Source organism: Lynx canadensis, chromosome C1 (genome assembly GCF_007474595.2).
Source record: "Lynx canadensis isolate LIC74 chromosome C1, mLynCan4.pri.v2, whole genome shotgun sequence".
Lineage (NCBI taxonomy): Eukaryota > Metazoa > Chordata > Mammalia > Carnivora > Felidae > Lynx > Lynx canadensis.
In genome coordinates this window covers 211470131-211486124 of record NC_044310.1, presented here as the reverse complement: position 1 = coordinate 211486124, position 15994 = coordinate 211470131, and the positions used below count along the sequence as shown (strand labels likewise).

The 15994-nt window shown below is 46.3% G+C and overlaps 1 protein-coding gene across 1 annotated transcript in view; it reads left to right on the top strand.

The window, feature by feature from the left end:
- DNER (delta/notch like EGF repeat containing) overlaps window positions 1–15994 on the top strand; it is a 186979-nt gene that overhangs the window by 71433 nt on the left and 99552 nt on the right. The window lies entirely within an intron of this gene.

Genomic DNA, 15994 nt, shown 5'->3' with positions numbered 1-15994 from the left:
CGGGGTGCTATGTAAAGCCACCTCATCCTCCCGTTTTTGTTAATTTCCTTTTGTTCATGTGTGTTCATTAAGCCGAGTTCTTGGTACACTGTTCTCCACAGTGGGGGAGGTCTTCAAAGTTCTTTGATCAGTGTGAGGGATTCGTGGGTTTTACATGAGACTTTCGAATCCTTGGAGCACAATGGGTGACCAGTAGGAGAACACAGAAGCCAGTATGCCCACAGACTTCTGTGTTCCACAGTCATCTCAATTGACTTAACTGCTCAGCCAATTCAGTTATTAGCCCTCAAGGAGCAGGAATGGCATTATCGTGAACATTCTGATATGCTCTTTCGATACAGCTTAAAAGCAAACCCCAAATTTCTCCTTTTTCACTATTAGATAATGTGCAAAACTGGCATCACCTTTCCTTTTCCATCTCGTCCTGTTGCCAACATTGGCCCCTGGGTGGGGATTCAGGAAGAGGTGGGAGTTGGGGAAGGCCAGAGGGATAGAGAGAAGGGGCAGTTGGAGTGATTGAAGTGCTCACTGTCCGAAACGGGACCGAATGATGCTAAAGTTTATATGAATACATGAAAGTTCTTCACTCATCTCTTCCAACCGAAAGATCGATCACAGGGATAGGTAAATAACCTGATAAATTCTTTCCAGACCCAGTGTGTGTGTGTGTGCGCGCGCGTGCGCGCACGCGCACCTACATGTGAGTGTGTATATTTCTCTTTGACATCAGATGGTTATTTTTCTATACGCTTTTTTAAAAAAGTGATTACAATATGTGTATATTTGCCAGTACATCATAGACAACCTTTCACGTCACTACATATGGGTTTGCCTCATTCATTTCAACAGTCACACAGCGTGTCTCCTAAATTTGTATCTCCAGGTCAGACTCCCTCCAGACCCCCTTATCTACTGCTTACTTGACATCCCCCTTGAGATGTCCCGGGCCACCTTAAGCTCAGCCACTGCACAGTTGAGCTCATCACGCCCCAGCCCCACTCTGCTCAGCTTCCAGTGTCCCATCTGTTTCCATCAGCTGTACATGTATCTGCAAGTCGTCCTGGGTGCCTCCCTCTCCCTCACTGTCCACACCCCTTCTACCTCCAAGTGGTCTCCGTTTTTACTGCCTAGAGACCTCTCAAGTCTCCCACCCTCTCTGTAGCCCCACTAACGCTACCCCTAAGCTAGCTGCCTCTGCCCCTTGTCTGTGCTACTGGGGTCCCTCCCACCGCTTCTCCATGTTCTCCTGAGCATGCTGTACACCGAACCAGAGTGGTCCTGTTAAAGTGAGCACCGGCTTTTGTCCCCATACCTTCCATTCTCCTCATGGTGGCAGGTGATCATTTTCCAGTGCCGATGTGATGTAGTTGCCTTCCTACTTAAACCCCTTCTTCCCATTGCTCTTTGGAAATAGACCCATATCCTCAGCCTCATCCTCCTCTGTGACCTGTTGCTCACCCGCCTTTCCAGCCCCATCTCACCGCACTGCCCGCCGTGCTCTGGGTCTGGCCACCTTGGCCTTTCATCTCCCTGACGGCCTGAGCTCCCTTCTGCTGCAGGCCTGTCTCGCTTCTTTGTTCCTACGCGGCCCCTCTTCTGCCTTCCTTTCGCCTAGATGAATACCACCAAGTTTCTGTTTCAGATCTCTCTTAAATGCCCCCTGTCCCCGGGGAAGTGTCACTAAATGGTTTAAGCTAGTTCTCCCTCCCTCTTTCCCTTCCATAACCCCAGGCTCCTTTCTTTGACAGCCCTCATCTGTTTTCAGGGCACATTTACACGTGTGATCTTTTGATTATAGCCTGTCTTCCCCACCAGAGTTAACCCCATGGGAGTGGGGCCCCAGTCGGTCTAGCTCATCACTGTGTCCCACAGTGTCTGACAAATTGTGGGCACTCTGTCAATGTGCTGATGAGGTGAGTTAATGAAAGCATATGAACATGGCCTCATGTTTTAATCCATCTAGTGATGGATCTTTAAGATGTTTTCAATTTCCGCTTTGTAAGTCATGTTAGAACAAATAACGAACCTTCTATAAATAGTCCCAGTCAGGGTTGGTGGGTGGAGCTTGTCACTGTCTGGACTGGAATGATTTCAGTTTGATATTTTACCTAAGTCTGTTCTCAAAGGGCATTTGTCCCTTTTATTAAAGGAGCTCATGTGCACAGAATTGGAACCGTCATAATGCTTGGCTGGTGACATTCTCTCATTTTGTCTGCAACCTGCTTTTGTATATTTTCTTAGCTATTTTAATAATGTAATAATCCCTGGTGAAACCAACATCAAAACCAGAAGTTCAACCCCATAACTAGTCAAATAGTTTCCTCATTAGCCCACTCCTGGACTTCCCCTTCCCATCTGCAGGGAATGATCACTCTGAATCTTGAGTTGATCTGTCCTTGGTTTTCCTTTTTGTAAAGTTAGACTATTTACATGTTTTCATAGAAGAATTTAGTTTTACTTTAATTGTTTTCATGTTTATAAAAATCGTGCCATGCATGAGTCATGTTATGGTATCATGCATGTAATTCTCTGGTGCTTTCTTTTTTCATGAGATGTGTCCATATTTTTGAGCTCGTTCTTTTGGACTGCTGTATCAAATTCCATTCTCCTATTCTCCTATTCCCCTATGGACCGGGACCGACAGGCACATTTGGGTATGTATCTTTGGTCGTCTGTGTGCTGGAGATTGTTTTAGGTATATACCTAGGACTGCAGTTGTTGGAATATAGGCTATGTAATTGATCACTTTGGCGGGGGGTGTCATGTCAGAGGGTTTCCCAAAGTGGTCACGCTCTTATATACTCCCACGTGTGATGCATAATTGGTCTTGTGAATTCACACCCTCTTCAATGTTTTGTAGTATCAGAAGTTTTCATTTTTGCTGACTGAATGGGTGCGAAAAGGTGTCTCATTGTGGTTTCTGTATTTTGTGGCTACAAGTGACCCCGAGCTCCTCTTCATATGTTTATTAGCCACGTGTGTGTCTTTTCTATGAAATATTGTTTTCCTATCTCTTGCTCGTGTGTGTGTGTGTGTGTGTGTGTGTGTGTGTGTTCTTCTTGTTGGTTGGTAAGTGTCCTTTGTTTCTCTTTGATCCTAACCATTTGTCAGCTGTATGAACTGCAAGTATTTTCTCCTTCGTAAGCTGTCTTTTCGCTTTGAGGGGTCTTTTGATGAATGGACATTTTTATTGTATTCTGCACACTTCTCTAGTTACTAGATTTTATGTACTATTTAAGAAAGTATTTCTTTACCTGGAGAACTAAAAGATATTAACCTATATTTTCCAGTAAGCATTTAAAAATTCAATTTTGCCAGCCTTTATTTAGTATGAATTTTATTTTTGTATATGTTTGTTGAGATAGGGAGCTAATTTCATCTTTTACTATAATTTTATTTTTCTTCTTCTTTGAAAATACTCCATTTGTGTAAATATGAAATATTTGAAACTTTATATTGTGTCCCACCTGCTACAAAGCTACTGACAGAGTTAGGAATGACTGGATGCCTAATACATTTTTAATTGTGCTTACTCTCAGGCATTTCTGCACTGTGATGATTTGCCCATTGATTTGAAATTTTTCAGAAGCATATCTAATTATTTTTACTTATTAGTGGGGAAAAGGATTTCACCTTTATCTAAGATGACTTAACATCTTCCATGTTAATAGCATATCCTGGCTATGAGGCACATACAGATATACAGGATTCTCCTTGGGGAATTGGGGAATTGGGACTTCGAATAACAGTAATAACAATAACAATAAAAAATACTTTGACTCTCAATTGACATAGGGCTAGGGAGTTGCATTTTAAGAATATGAATTTTAATAATTCTACTTAGATAGACTCAGGGAGTTTGGTGATTACCAGTAAGTTCATCAGGAACCCAAGAGATGGCAGGCAAATTGATCTTGATTTATAAACTGATCATCTTTTTTTTCTTCCATTAAAACAACAAAACTATCTTATAACAGCACATTGTAAATTTGTTTTTCTTTCTTTCTCTTTCTTTCTTTCTTTCTCTTTCTCTTTCTCTTTCTCTTTCTCCTTCTCTTCTCTTTCTCTTTCTCTTTTTCTCTTTCTTCTCTCTCTTCTCTCTCTCTCTCTTTCTCTTTCTCTTTCTCTTTCCTCTTTCTCGTTCTCCCTCCCTCCCTTCCCCTTCCTTTCTAGAGAGCGTAAGTGAGGGAGGGGCAGAGGGAGAGGGAGAATCATAAGCAGGCTCCAACCCCAGTGCGGAGCCTGATGCAGAGCTCGATCTCAGGACCCTGGGATTGTGACCTGAGCCGAAATCAAGAGTCGGATGCTTAACTGACTGAGCTTCCGAGGTGCCCCTCTAATAAGCTATTTCTAACAGTTGTCCTGTTTCCTGAATATCACAGATTGAGGACTTCTCAATTTTCATGAAATAATACACATTTTTATTAAGGATATAGATGCCTTTGTGCATTGGTCACAGTTTAAACAACTTTATAAAATAGTGTAAATAATCTCCCCTGCATTTGGAATGTGTTGTTCTCTGAGCTTCTTCCTGAAAGGCGTGTGGTTTGCTTAGGGTTCTCCACTTGTGAGGAAATCCCTCCACATATGAGGAGCCCTTTCTTGTTTTGTACAAGTTTAAGGCAGTTGTAGAACCCCAGCAGCTATTTCTGTCTTCCCTGCTGGCCTTGAATCTATAGCGTGTCTTTCACGTAAGGTGGCCTCGCACGGGCTGGGGTCTCTCAGTCGCGCTGCCTCTGTCAGGGTCTCCCCGACTCCCCAAAGCTTTCTTTCCTTGCCTTTCACAGAGCTGGGCCTGTGTGGGTCTCTTCTCCATGGCCTCCATTCCTGCTACTAGATGAGATTTAGGAAATGTTACCCTGGTGCCCTCACTCTCTCTTTGCTTGTCTGCTTTCTGACTTCTTCCTGCCGTTTCCTTAAGTAGGGCTTTACCTTCTCAATTCGTGTTCCTTGCAGGATAAGCCCCTCCCACTTCTAGCTTCCAGCTCTGCCTCTCCATGAGCGTTTCAGGGCAGTCAAGGCAAGCGTGTGTGCATGCGTGCGCATACGGATAGCTAATGTGTATTTGCATGCTTGTCTGTGTGTACACACAAAATAGCTAATGCTTATTGTTTACCACATGCCAGGCCCATGCTAAGTGCTCTCCAAGGTTGCTCTTAGAACAATCTCTGAGTTAAGCAGTCTTAATTATACCTATTTTATAGATGAGAAAGCTGAGGTATGAGGAAGTTTGTAACTTGGCCAAGAATATTAGGGTAACACTTGTTTGTGTTGCAATAGTATATCAATCGCCAAACCTCAGCGGCTCCCAAGAAAAGGTTAATTTCTCGCGTGTCATAGCCTGATGAAGGCACTTCCCTCCAGGTGGCAACTCAGGGATCCAGGTCCCTTTGTGTCATGAAGGTGCCACCATCAAGAGGTGGCCTTCACAGTCACTGCTGAAGGATAGAGGGAGCTGATTGGGTGCGATGTTCTGCGAGCAGCACCTGGAAATATCTTATATCACCCCCACCACATGCCATTTGCCATAATTCAGTCACTTAGCCCCCAGAGGCTTTGACTAGGAAGAGGAGACGAGGTGAATATTTGCATGGTTTCTGTCATACCAGGTGCACATGCCAATAACTGTTGGGGCTGGGACTTGACCCAGGCCCTCTGCCTGCCTCCAAAGCCCATGTTCTTCAGCATCTTGCTGAGCACTTTCCTGGTATAGATATGTGGCCCAGGCCCATGTCATTTCTTTCAGCTTCCTCACGTCAAACAGGTGTCTTCTTAAGAGAAGCAATATTACACACTTTTGTCAAAAGAAAAAGGACTGGTTTCTCAAAATGAGTTTTCTACTTAATTTAGTCCTGAACATCCTCAAGAAACTTATTTTTTATAGGAAAAATACATTTTCTCTGTGGAAGAACTATTTACAGGTTAATTAACATCAATTAATTGACCTCTGAAGCCCCAGGTAAATGCCTAAGAACTCTCAAAGAATATGAAGTCTGCTTTCCTTTAAAACTGTTTGTCCTGCTTTGCTCTGGTTGTTGCCAGTTTGATCATGAGAAGTTACCTTGTTTGATGAGTGAGTGAATTCAAACCAGATTCTTCTCACCAGAGAACAAAAACTCCCAACAAAGTCTCTCCTTGGAGACATTGCTGTCTTGATGGAATGCTTATTCCTCTTGATAGGAGAGCATTTCTTGGTGAAAATATTATCAGTGAAGAAGCTCAGATCCAAATTTGCTAATATTTTTATATTTTGCTTTCAGTTCTATGTCAAATGTCCATACAAATATAATTTTTTTGAGTCATGGTAAGTTAGAGATGTATGAATATGGCAGATTGGGTGTAGAGTTGATTAAGTAATAAACTCTACTTTAGTTGTCCTTTTGATTTTTATTACAATTTTTTGAAAGCAGGAGATGATTTTTTCAGTAGGAAAACATTGATAAGTGTCATATACATGTGTCTATGATGTAAAATGAATTATAGATTATAGCCAATAAAATTTTCATTTGGGGCAGGGGATTTTTTTATCAAGTGTGATTGATATTTTTCTTGAAACTTCCTTGCAATAGTTTTCAAAAAGAAGGGGATTGTCAACAACGTCAAATAGTTCAGAAGAACCTAAGAGGAGGTTATTGACTTTGGCAACAGAGTTTGTTCAAGCCCTTGGTGGCCTTCTGTTTACATTGATGTGGTGTGGATTTCATCAGAAGCTCTGAGACCTCTCTTAAGAGAACACATACAGGGACAGAAGCAAGGGAGGTGCCAGAAGTTACCAGACTCTCTGAAGGACAGCACCATATTTAGAAATAGTTGCGGCCACTTGGTTTTCTTGTGACAAAGAGGCTGTGAACTCCCCCAGTGACAGTGGTTGGCCATGATGAGGCGAACAGGATTTGGGCCAGATGTGAGAATTAATAAGTGGCAAACTCATGTGAAGGACAGAACCAGAAGGGGCTCTTCTTTTTTAAAATTATAGCATACTGTTTAAGAGCACAGGCTCTGGAGGCAGAATGCCCAGATTGCAATCATAAATCCCAGCCAATTAGACCTGAAATGTGGGCTGTTTTCCCTGTTTGTTTCCCATCTAGCTCCAGTGTCATACTGTCTGGTCCAGAATAAGCTTCCTGGAGACCCTCCTTGTTTCCTGAGGTTACATGAGCCCCAGGTGCTAGAGTCAGCCTTGTGGTCTAGACCCCCACCCATCTGTCCTGTGGACTAGACCCCTGCCCATCTACCTTGTGGACTAGACCCCTACCCATCTTCCCTGTGGTCTAGACTCCAACCCATCTGCCCTGTGGTCTAGACTCCTACCCAACAGCCCTGTGGTCTAGACTCCTACCCATCAGTGGTCTAGATCCCTATGCATCTACCCTGTGGACTAGACCCCCACCCATCTGCGCTGTGGACTAGACCCCTACCCATCCCACTGGACTACAGTTCCAGAGCCAGCAGTGCAAATCCTGCTGTGTCCTTACCATTTTCTAGTGGGACTCTTTGGGCAAGTCACACACCTTTCTGGGTCTGCTTCTCTGACTGCAAGATTACGGCAACCCTCATCATGACTTACGAATACCAAATGAGAACGTGAGCTCTTGGTCTGTTCTGTGGACTTGTATCTCCAGTATCTAGCCCAGGGCCTGGCACACAGTAGGGCTCAGTAAAGATCTGTTGAATGAATGAATGAATGAACAGAACGAGATGAAATTCTATATGAGGCGCACACATACGCAGTAGGGACTCAATTTTCTTGTCTCTCTTCATCGGGCTTCTCTGTGTAGCATATGTGTTTTTCACCTGCCCCACCAGATTGTGGCTGGCCTGAAATTCTTGATTTCTCCATCCCGTCAGTGTCAAACCCCATGCCTTGCACATTAGTGAATGTGGAATGCCTGATTAAATTGAAATTTAACTTCCTTAATCAGGATTTATTTTAGAAAAGCCTTCTAATATTGAGAATACAATTTTTCCTCAGAGGAGCTATTTCTTTTTCTGAAAAGAATAGCTGCGATGCATGTTCCAAACTGCCACTGCCGAAATATTATTAGCATTTTGCACAAAGCATTTTTCAACTTCAGAGCCCTTCATTGTTCCAGCTTATTGGTGATTTCAGCCTATTTTTTTTTAAAGCTTGGCATTTACAAGGCACAGAGAACATCTCATGTGTTCCCATCCCAGCTCTACTCAGTGTCATTCAGATAGGTGTTCAGATGCCTTTGACTGGTGAGTCAGAAGCAGGTCACCTCCTCCTGGAGACAAGCCCTGAGTAGGATGGGCTGTAGGTCCTCACACCCAGCCTCACTCAGCTCAGGAAGTGAGTGTGTGGGCAGGTGAATGTGGGTTTTTGCACGTGGCTTAGTTCAGAGGTTCCAAGCGGAGGGCACCTCAGAGTTCGTCTCTGGTCGTGGGGCAGGGAGAGCAGGGGTGACCCCAGGAGACTGAAGGACTTGACCAAGGTCTGCAAGCTTGTGGGAGACAGGATTTCAGGCCTCTCCACTCTGTGTCCATCTTTGGGTCAGAGTACATTTCACTGCAACATGTTCACGGGTTTGTGAATTTTCCATCAGTTATGAACAGGGCAGAGGGCATGGCCCTCTCCGATGGGCTGCGAATGCATGACCCATGATGGCTCTTCACCCACTCGCAGGACAAGAGATGGTGCCAGCTGGGACTGGGGGACAAACCAAACTGTAACCTGCTGCTCAGGGTTTCAATCCAGCGCCTCCCATTTACTAGTTAAATGACCTTGCGTGACCCTCCCAACCTTTCAGCTCTCGGGTGTCCTTACCTTTAAAATAGTGAGGCTCACTCATTCATTCAACAATTGCTTATCAAGTATCTCCTACGTGCCAGGAATTTTCCAGGTGCCAGGACTACATCTGTGAAACAGTAATGTCCTCATGCTCATGGAGGCTGCATTGTAGTGAGGGAGAGGAATCAACAATGTGAGCATGTGTGTTTCTTGGTGTGTGTGTGTGTGTGTGTGTGTGTGTGTGTGTGTGTATGTAGTTAAGGGAGAGGGTCAGGAAGTGATAGGTGCAATGAAGAAAAATTAAACAGGTGAAGAGATCAAAAGAAATGGGAGCATGAGGGTGATCAGGTGAGGCTTCTCTGAAGGGAAACTGCTTGTGTAGAGACCTGAATACAATGAGCTTGTGAGCTTGGGAACGATGTGACTGTTGGGGGGCATAGCATCCAGGCAGAGGGAATGGCACATGGCAAAGGTCCTGAGGCAGGAGTACATGCACAGTGTCTAAGAGCCAATGATGAGACTTGGTGCTGGGAAGGAAGCTGGACTGGGCCACGGAGGAAGGACAGGGATTCTATCGTGAAAGCGACAGCCCTAGTGTGAACTAGGGCAAGCCATCTGACTTCTCTCTTGAAAGGGTCACTCTGAAACCTGGTGAAGAAGAAACATAGGGAGGGGAAATTGGGAGACTACTCTCCAGGCAAGAGAGAACGGCGACTGGAGCACCATGGTACCGTCAGCGGTGGAAGTTTGGGTCTGGGACATGGTGACGGTGTTGCTGGTAACACTTGCTGGGGGTGTGTGTGGGGGGTGTGAGTGGCCGTGGGGAGATGTGGAAGGCTCCAGAGGTTTTCATTAACAACAGCTTCATTGAGATACGATCCACACCCCGCCGAAGGGTACAATTCAGTGATGTTCAGAATATTTACAGAGTTGCAACAGTCCATTTTAGAACACGGTCGTGTCCCCAGAAAACAGCCCTCTCCCCTTTGCCTGCTGCCCCCCAATTCTGCCACCTCCTCCCCCCAGCCCACGGCCACCACCAATCTACTTCCGGTCTCTATAGACTTCCCATCCTGGACATTTCATGTAAGTTGAATTATTTGCTATGCGGCCCCTCGTGTCTGGCTTTTCAAGGTTCATCCATGTCGTAGCAAGTAGCTTCATTCCTTTTTCTGCCTGAATAATGTCCTATTGTCTGCAGACCCCTCCTCGTGTTTATCTGTTCACCCACTGGCGCACACCACCGTTTGGTGGTGGCGAATGGTGCTACTGTGAACCCTACCCTGGTTACGATCTCCCTTCGCTCCTCCTCCAGGGTCTTATGCTTCCGCCCTCTTCGGTCTCTCTGTCTCTGCCGTCCTTCCTCTTCTAACTTCATCCTTGGCGTCTCATCAGCAGCGGTGCCGAGGTCTCATCTTAAATCCAGCCCCTTAACAGGCAGAAATTTAGGAAGTGCCTGCTGCTGCTTCCATATGTTGATCTCTTCCTCCCCTCCCCCTTCTCCCTTCCCTCCCCTCCCCCTCCCCCCTCTCCTCCCCTCCCCCCCTTCTCTCTCCCCCTCATCTTCTTCATCACTGCCACACCTCCATCTGTGGCCATGTTGTGATTTCCTGCCCATTTAGTTACACTTCCTTTCTCTTTACATCATGAAGCTTCTCTCCAAGGTTATTGGTGGTGTCCTCCCCACTAATTTCCAGGGCTCTTTCTTTGTCCTCATCCCCTTAGAAGCGTTTCTCGCCTGGCTTGCGTGGTGTCTGTTCTCCTGAAACCGGTCCAACCCTCCTCCCCTCCTTCCTTTCCCCTTTCTCTCTCAGGAGCCACCGTCTTGCCCCTCTGCTGCCACTTCCCTCTGCCTTCGGCAGCAATCACTCATTCTCAGCTGTCGCCTCTAAGTGTCTGGCTTCCAGACCCTTCCTTCCAGCCTGTCGCCTCCGCTCCAGCACCCTCAGTGGAATTGGGACCAAGGCGCCGCTAACGGCTCATGTCCTCCTCGGACTCGACCCCAGACCTGCGGGGCCCCCCTCCCTCTGCCTCTCACACACTTTCAAGCCTGACCTTTTCCAGAGCTCTGGTTTCTATCAACGGTGCCATCACCACCCTTGTCACTCAGCCTGGAAGCCCCTCGTCTTACCTTTGGACCAGTCACCAGGTTTGCTCGATTTACAGCGATTTCCCACCTGCCCCAGCTCTTCCCCTCCCATCCCCCATGCCCTGATCCAGGCTGTCGTCTCCTTCTGCCTGAATGATTGCGATAAGGCGGTCCGCCCTCTCCACGGTCCCCCCGCCCTGCTTCCAGAAGCCTCATTTCCCCTGGGACTTGAGGGAAATCGCTTCATCGCGCTGGGTCCAGCTTCCCGTCCGTGACCTGGGAAGGCTGACGGAATCCACGGCACCGCACTCCAGGGGTGCCGTGAGGTTTAGGGAACACGGTGCCTGTGCCGTGCTCACCCAGCAAATGTCAGCTGCTGTCCCTGCTGCCATTCTTGTCGAGCCGCCGGTTCCGCGCCCTGCCCTGTGCCCCACCGCTGCTTCCCCGGCAAGTGACTTGGCCTTGGCTCCTCTGTGTCGCCCCTGTCTAGGGAGCCACTGTGGACCACGTGAGACCCTCAGAAGGTCCTTTTCTCCTCTGCTAAGACCCGCTCCCTGCCCGCTCTTCCTTGCCTCCGTGCTGGCCTTGGCGCCTGGGTGGCTCAGTCAGTTAAGTGCCCAACTTCAGCTCAGGTCATGATCTCGTGATTTGTGGGTTCGAGCCCCGTGTCAGGCTGTGTGCTGACAGCTCAGAGCCTGGAGCCTGCTTCAGATTCTCTCTCTCTCTCTCTCTCTCTCTCTCTCTCTCTGCCCCTCCCCTGCTCACTCTGTCTCTGTCTTTCGAAAATAAATGTTAAAAAAATAAAAAAGCCTCATGAAAAGGAAGTATAACACACACGAGGAGTAAAGAAATGTGGGGTTGGGAGTCTGTGGTCCTGGGTGCGATTGCAGGTTGAGCCACTCTCCAGCTCGACCTTGCTCTCTTGAGCCCAAATGTTCTCACCTGTGAAATGGAATAACAACTCGACCTTGTAGGAGTTAGAATGCACACATCCACACATGCACATGCATACATCTACGCACGGCCACAGAATGGGGGATGCGCCAAGGGCACCTCTTTGAGCCTCTCAGTGCTAGTACAAGTTCAGCGGATGGGCGCTTTTGTTCTCCTTGTTGTCTCCCCAGAGGCTGGGCCCGTGCCCCCCCACCCTGCCCCCGTTTTGCCCATCCACAGTGCCTATGCCCGAGGAAGGGATGAGAGTTAAGCCCTCCCCCTAAATTGAAGTGGGTGAGAACAGGAAGCGACCGGTCTCGGACACGCCTTCCCCACGTCTGCCCTCCAATCAGAAACCTTCACAGATGCTGCTTTGGTAACCCAGCTCCGCAGCGCAGCGTGTGGGTTTGAGGCCGCAGCCCCATCGTCCTCCCCGGGGCCTCCGCCAGTGCATCCGAGAGTGTCTGTTTGGTACCGTGACCCTGCTTTGGCTCACGCTGTGTGTTTGCTTCATGGGAACACATCTTCACTCCTCTGAAAGTGTCTCAGATTCCCCAGCTGTGAATTTTCACTCATCAAAAATTCTTTCTCGGGGTGCCTGAGTGGCTCAGTCGGTTAAGCGGCCGACTTCGGGTCAGGTCATGATCTCATGGTCCGTGAGTTCGAGCCCCATGTTGGGCTCTGTGCTGACAGCTCAGAGCCTGGAGCCTGCTTCTGTTTCTGTGTCTCCCTCTCTCTCTGCCCCTCCCCCATTCACGCTCTGTCTCTCTCTGCCTTTCAAAAATGAATAAATGTTAAAAAAAATTAAAAAAAAATAAATAGAAAAATTCTTTCTCAGAGAACGAATACCTACCTTCCCTATAGCTTGGTTTATTATACAAACCTACAATTCAGCTGATAAATATCTTGAAGTCAGTCCCTTAACCTGTCTGTCTCATGGCATAAATTCTTAATGTAATACTTTTCTCCCTTTGGTTTCAGTTTTTCTTGGAGAGTCATCAGGACATCCTTAATGAAAGGAAATTTCTTGAAATCTCTCTCACTTTGTAATCACCAGATTAGACCCTATAGGTGTCACGTATAGTCTGGCCTCTACCAATATCGCAGTTTCTTATTTGGGTTCTAGGAAAATGGAACGAAAGAGATTATTCTAAAAATAGCGATGCATGGTGCTACGTAGTCATTAATTACTTTATAATGAGTACTTCCAGAGTCCCTGGCTGTGTGGTAGGGGTTGGGGGACACAAATCCCCAACACCTGCTCTTAAATAATAGGAAAGCAGATCTGGAAACAATGCAGTGACAGGCACGATCATCAAGCCTGGGGGCTCCCGGTCACAGAAAGAAAAAACATGTGCCCTCAGTGGAGTCAGTAAAGGCTTTTTCATGCAATATTTGACTTTCACTCCTCGGTCTTTTTCTTTTGTAATCTGTCACATGTGTAACTCTTAAATGAATAATATTAATATTTGATATTTTAAAAATTGCTGCTAGTTTCCTGGACCAGTGGTTCTCAGACTTTAGCATGCACCTTGAATCAGAATCACCTGGAGGGCTTCTTAAGGCCCAGATTGTAGCCTGTATTCTGCCCTCCGCTCGCCCCACCCCCTCCCAAGAGTCTCTGATTCTGTAGGTCTGGGATGATGCTGGTGAATTTACATTTGTAGCGAGTTCCCAGGTGATGCTGATGCCTCTGGTCTAGGGACCACACTTGGAGAACTGCTGGTCTAAACTGCCTTTTAAAAACTGAGAGATCCAATAATATTGGCTTACTGCTTGGCAGTGTTAAAATCCGTAAATTAGCCATTCATTCAAAAACACTGAGCCATCTGCGATGTAATCGGGCACGGTGCAAGCTATGTAGATTGATAGCAACGCCCATGCTGCTCAGAGTGGGTCTCATTCGGTCATTACAACCACCCTGGAAGCCATGTATTGACATTTTCCATATTTCACTCAAGGGGGACGAGAAGGTCAAAGTCAGTCCTTTGATGTGCTACTCAGCTGAGCTTTGTATGGCCGTCCCTGACCTTTGACTGTGCAAGCCACTGTCCTTTCCACTGTGCCTCTTACCTATGTGTGCTAATTCGATCTGGTTACTTTCTAACTTTGAGATTAATTTTTCCTGATTTTGCTGGATGTCAGCTTTCTTCCATGCTTTTCTGTCTATTGTATATTCCGATTTTAATTACATTTTATTGACTGCCTTTCACAGATGGGCCTTCTATGTCTTCCTTCCTTTGCCCTTGGTTTTTAAATCATGTTTGCATTTGTTCAGATGTGTTTGTTTTTCCCCTGCCAGCAGATCTCACTACTTTTTTTCTGTTAAATAATTCCTGCCTTCTGACTTTGAAATTGGATGCCTCTGAGGTTGAATGTCTAGATGGCCCACAGATTCCTGCTATTTATTTCTTGCTTCAGAGTGCTAATATTAGGCCCTGCATCTCTGCAGCCCCAGCCCAGCTGCTCTGATCCCCCGAGGGCAGGAGCCGAGGCTGGTGGGTTCTCTCCCTGCCATCAGCTTTTCAGTACAAAACGAGTAGCTTCGCCTGACTGCCCAGCCAGCTATTAAGAGACCAGGAATGTTAAAAATAGCTCCCGCCACCTTCCCACCTTGGAAGCTTTCAGGATGGCTCTCCAAAGAAACAATTAGATCCTACCTCCCTGAATCAAAGCAACACAGAGGAATAGCTTTGTTTCCGTAAAGGAATCTTGAAGTAAACATGCACAGAAACAGTTGTGCAGGGAAGCAGGATGTTTAGAAAAGCAACTGATCTATGGCCTTGTTTTTTTAACAGCCTGACTCATTTAGCCAACTTTGCTTACTGGTGATTTATCATTGAACTCGAGAAGGTTTTTCTTCATTTCAAGAGCACAACCAGCATAGACAGTGATTTGGGGGTGCTGTGGGGTACAGGTTTTTGGTTATGTTGCTTGCGATCAAAAGATACCGTTAGGATGTAGTTGTCTCCAAACCATTTGGATGCTCGCAGGAAAACTTAGCCATTTTTCTCTCTATGCATGGATACATTTTAAGTTATGTTTTCTACTTAAGTACAAAATAGTATAAAATTAAAGACTCCAAGTATACATTAGACCAAATGTAATCTGGGAATGCATCCACTGAATGGATTATTCAGTTCAATGCATTTCCTACAAGGTATCTGGTTGCTTTACCATCTGCCGGCCTTCACTTAGTACATGTGCTTTATTTCGTCCAACGTCATTGCTCATGGTCAGGTGCTCTAAAAGCACTAAGCCTCCATTTGGGGTTGAGAGCTTTGCCAGTCGTCCCATATGTCCTTGAAAGGCATCCTTATTATATATCCCAAGGCATAGCTTTTCTTAAATCTTCTTTGTTGCAGTAGAATGTTCTCCAAAGAAATGATGAAACCTCTGGGATTCCCTAAAAGGAGAGAGCGGTATTTCCAATAGTCTTCTATTTTGGAACCAATTATTACGTTATTTATTCAATGAATGGATTTTGATTTCTAAAAATGTGCTGAAGGTTCGATATCCCTGCTTCGAAAGGACAGGTTTCTGTTTAAGGGAAGATAAAAGGCATTGGGATGAAGACAAGTGTTTGTAGTCTGAAGGACCAAGGTCTCATTGACCTAAACCAGGGTTTCTCAACTCTGGCGTGAGAGGCATGTTGGGCTGGGTCATTCTTTGTTGTAGGGGACTGTCCTGTGCACTGTGGATGTTCGGCACCATCCTGACTCTTATCTACTGGATGCCAGTAGCACCCCCCAGTGGTGTAACAATAGACAATGTCTCCGGACATCACCAAGTGTTCCCTGGGAGGGGAGCGGGTGTCGGAGGGTAGAGAGAATCATCTTGGCGGAGAATCAGTCTGACCTAGGGAATTAAACCTGGATGGACTGTTGCAGGGCAACGAGTCCTGCTTCAGGTCTGTTGATTTGCCGTGTCTTAGGCGCCTGTGGAAGGTGCCGAACGCTTCTTGGAGAAGTAAGACTGAAGCTCAGAAGGGGGTCAGCATAACTTTTCATCCATCCCAGTCTGGCTGGGGAGGAGGGGTCCTTTAGCAGAGCACTTGCTCCATTGTGGTGTCCCTCGCATTGGAAGCATAGACCGTGGCAGAACACAAGGTGATTTTAGATAGCACCTGTTTGAGAGGATACATGCGTAGTTTAATAGCCATGTATTTATTTTAATGTGCGTTAGGGAAAAAACAGTCACACGTTTTGCCCATGCTGTTCTGG